Source organism: Bolinopsis microptera, chromosome 13, assembly GCF_026151205.1.
Source record: "Bolinopsis microptera isolate Bmic1 chromosome 13, MBARI_Bmic_1.0, whole genome shotgun sequence".
Lineage (NCBI taxonomy): Eukaryota > Metazoa > Ctenophora > Tentaculata > Lobata > Bolinopsidae > Bolinopsis > Bolinopsis microptera.
Genome location: NC_087084.1, coordinates 6,616,894 through 6,621,714, shown reverse-complemented (window position 1 = coordinate 6,621,714; position 4,821 = coordinate 6,616,894).

The window sequence follows — 4,821 nt, the reverse complement described above, 5'->3', positions numbered from 1 at the left end:
ACGTCTTCGAGGTCCATCTTAGTCACGTGAGTTCTCATACACATTACACGTCTTGTAGTTCTGACTTCTGCCACTACGACTACTTTCACTTTCACTTTCACTTTCACTTTCAATTTCACTTTCAGTTCTGCCACTACGATTACGTTCACTTTGATTTCCTGCAATGGAGAGCCTGGATAGGTTGCTGGATATTCCTCTTCTTCACGAGTTTCTCTTTTCTCGAACTTGGTTTCCTTATTCACTATTTTACGTGAGTTATCTTTCATAGTTTTGATTTTTTTGGCAACAATTATTTAGTCAATTGCCCAGTCTGCTCACAATAATTGTACCAATAGCACAGTCTAGTAACCTATATTGAAGCTTCCAGTATCTCAGTACCTACAAGTATTTATATTATATTATAGTTGATGCTGGTCCAACCTCTACTATTGTAGAGGTCAAACAGTAAAAGTTTACAAAGACTTTTCAACTTCACAGACGTTAATTAAATTTGTGCTTCATTCACTAAGAAACAGTTAATGAGACTGAAATTTGCAAACTCAATGTTTCTGTTGGTAAAGAAGATAAAAACAAAAATGTGAAGTTTGTCTTATCATGGTGCAACCTCCCAGTCGATTTACAGAAGAGATAGTCGCTGTGATGGTGTCACTCATCTTTCTCTATGAAGCTGGATATGATATTATAGCTGTAAGTGTTTTACTGGTATTTTCAAACAACCGTAATTGGTATTATCAATATTCTGTGAATTTAACTTGGTTAATTTATACTTGAATGCACAAACTGAGGACACACAAGCACTTAGTCACTAACCTTTATACCCTTGTATGCAGCTGGTATCTGACAGTATTTCAAGTTTCAACAGTATTTCAACAGTATTTCAACAGTATTTCAACAGTATTTCAACTATCTCCACAGGTATTTAAGGAGAACCCAATTACCAGTGCTGGTAACGAGACGAGTGCTGAATACTGTAAACTTAGCATGACACCCCTCCCTAAATACCATCCAGGTATTTATTTATTACCTGAGCAAGTATTTTCATACCTGTATTTCATGGGGACTACTACTAAGATTCTGTGCTCAAACTATATTCTCCAGTACTGTTTAATTGTGATTGCTCAGAAGAAATGTATTCAGCATACATATTTCAATATATGAATCCCGCCATAATTTATTTTCCACTATCTACATAAATTTTCTAATGAAATAAATTCCTAATGAATTAACAAGTGATTTATTGGCAGGATGCCCAAATACAGCACTATTTTCTCTGATACTGATGTCAGGAACATTCATTGTAGCCTACTGCTTGAAGAAGTTAAGGAAGAGTCACTATCTTCAACAACGAGTAAGTTTGTTTGATTTTAATTCTAAATAAGTAACGCCGCGCCTGCCGTAGTTTAATTTGTGAGATTTGTATTCACCAACCTTAAGGTCATACTTAAACAGCGTTTTGAGTATGAGGTCGCACTTAAAAAAGAGTTTAAGTGGCAACTTTAAAAATGGTATTCACCAAATTCACGATTAAGTGTCACCCTTAATTTTTAAGGGTGACACTTAAAATCCCTTAAATTTGGTATTCACCAAATCAACTGACACTTAAGTTGGTACTTAAACTCACACTTAAAACTGATATTTTTAAGGTACAGCTATATCAACCTTGAACTACAGACCTCAGCTACTTAAAATATTACTTTCACAGTTTACATACGTAGCAGTCGCACATATACATTATGTGTTTTGATATATCCGACAAGAGTTTTGATACTTTTGACAATTACAAAAATTAAAATAATTTGAGAAGTAAATGAAATCTTTAAAATCTGAAGTTAATTATTTATTATATACTAGTGCCGTGTGGAACAAAGAAAAACCATAGTGTTTCAAGAGTAAAAGTAGTAGTAGCGTTTAAAAACAATCTTAATAAAAATAATAAAAATTACGATAAATCAGCTATGTCTCCATTCTCAAGCTCCGCGAGGAGGCCAGCCGAGAAAGGCAGATCGGTAGAGGTGGCCGTTGGTACCAGGTTGTCCCTGTGGGCCCTTAGAATCTCCAACCAAAGTTCGTGCCTTTCAGCCTGCTGCATTTGCATTTGCTGCATCTGAATTTGCTGAAGTGCCAGAATACCCATTCTTGCTTGGTGAAGCTCTTCAGCCCAATCCTGCAACATGAACAGTTTTTCCCTATGTGTTGCCTTGGGCTGAAATGACGAGGCAGGAGAATTTCTCTGCCTCTTTGTCTCGTTCTTTACCTCCAACGAGGGTTTCTTCTTTGAGCTTGCTGGGGTACTAATGCTCGAACTTGTTGCTGAAGTGCTAGGGCACTCTTGCTCCTCTTCACCCAGGTTTATTACCTCTACATCTGGTGAGGGGTCAGTTTCTTTTAGACTCCCAAGGGTGGAGTCAGAGTCAAACTCACACTTGACTGGGTTTATCCCTCCTTTGATGATGCTCTCTATGAGCATGAGCACTTCATCAGGTACGGCAATGTCTGCCTTTACCCCTCCAGTTTTGGTGAGCTCTTTTTTCCGTGCTGCTGCAGACTTTTTTGCCTCATCTTTAAGGTTGTCTCATTTTTTTTGAGCTCTCCGCAATTCCTTTGTATAGGGGCATGAATACAACCAGAGTTGAATTGAGCAGTTAGCTCTCTCCAAGTCGTAGCTTTTTTATTTATGTCTCTTATGTCACGACTGGTGACTTTCGATTTCAGAATGTCTTTTTTCTCGTCAACCAACTTAACAAGATACGCTCTCTCCTCCGCTCTAAATTTTGGTCTTCTAGGTGCTCTTTTCTTTTTATCGGTATCGTCTACAGCTGCTACCTCTTCCTTTTTCATGTTTTCTTATAAAATCTTGTCGCTCATCCTGATGATGATATGAATATGTAATAAAGATATGCTGATAGAATTCAAATTGTACGTCTAAGAGAACAGTTTTGTAAAGTAAAGTGTTGGCGATTGAACTATCATACTATGTAAACAGTTGAACTGCAATTTATATTTCAAATGATAATTACAGATTGTATACAATTATTTAGTGAGATAACAGTTTCTCGTAAGAACTCGTAAAAATGAAACTATTGGCTCTGATCAAGAAAATGTCTCAAGGGTAATACAGTAAGAAATCCGTCCCAAAGAAAGAGTCCCGACAGTCTCTCAAATAAACATCATCTAAATGGGGCATAACTAAACATGTCAATCTGTAGAATAAACAAAAGAGGTGACAAATAAGCCTACTTAAGGAAAGTGAGTAGCACTGCGCAAGCCACTATGATATTGGGAACTTTAGTATGAGAGCACCTCAATCCTCTGCTAAGACATGGCCATCTCCGTTTAAGAACACATAGTGCCTTGTTGAATTTCCCCTTTGCTCTTGAATTTGGAGGGTGAGGGTAAGGGGTCATCAAATACGGGGTCAACGGATAAGCCGAATCACCAAGGAGTATCCCCTGCCTCATCCCAGTTTCGAAGTCAGTGCTAAGCTTAGAATTGTTTCAAATTCTGCTGTCGTGAGTACTTCCAGGCCATCCACTAACCACGTCAATGATTCTTAGCTTCTCATCGCACACAAATTGCGTGATAAAGGAGAAAAATGTTTTTCGACATCTAAACAATTCCGTATCCAATCCACCAGGACTCTGAATAGGAATGTGTGAACCGTCCACAACCCAACTTACAGCAGGCAACCCACAGTATTCTAAAAACCATTTGTTAGTTTCGCTTGTGTCATCTGAAAAGACTATCTCCTGGCTTGAAAGTGTAGCGATAGCGTTAGTTACTCTGTGCACTGTGCGACACACTGTAGACTGACTAATGCCCTGAAAGTCGCCACAAGAGATCTGAAAATCACCAGTGGCAAAAAACCGTTGCGCCACAGAGAGCTGCTGCATCGGGCTCATTGGGGAATTAGTTTGTTTTCTATACTGAGGAAGTAACGGCTCCACAGATTGGTGGATCGGAAGAAAACCCTCTTTCTTAACACGAAAACGGTGATAAAAATCGACGTCATCGTAGGCCTCAAGTGGATTCAGTCGATCTCTTAATGTAGCAGGCCTGCGATGAACACCTCTAGAAACTTCCAACTGTTGCTGTAGGTCTAACAAGTCATCAAAATCATCCATTTTTCTGGATCTTAACAAAATTGCAATGAACTAGGCAATATTAGGAAATTGCAGGTCTTTTAAATCTCAAAGGGAGTACAAAATAGCAAACAAACGGAAACGGACAATCGAATACAAATATTAATAAGGGCACATTCGCAAGCATCTGATCATGATGCAATCACCAAAACAGTCACCTCCCAAGTTCTAACATCTACACCCCTCACCAAAACTGGTTTGTCCACTTTTTATTACTAATTTTCCGCTGAAAGTGTCACATCAGTGATCAATTATTGTTGAATACCATTTTGAGTTATAGGTCGACCTCCCACTTAGAGCATAAGTGGGAGGTCAGCCTATAAATTAAAGTATGAGGTATTTCCAGTTGGTGAATACGTATGTCGATTGGGGTCCAACTTTTTAAGTGGCACTTTAACGTGACACTTAAAATTCTTCCTTTAAGGTCGTACTTTAACCAAATTTGGTGAATACGGGCCTTAGGGAGTTAAGTAATATGTCATTAAGTACTGTGTCATTAACCACGAGGATTGAGATTTTCTTCATTGACAGCTGATGGCAACAGTGGCGACACTTAAAAATCAAGCTGTTTTCACCATTTGGACGGGTAATTTGGATGGGTGGGAAATGGCAAGATATTATTCTCTCCACGTTTTTGACTTTTGCTATTCATAGGAATAACCATGATGAAAACAAATTTCGA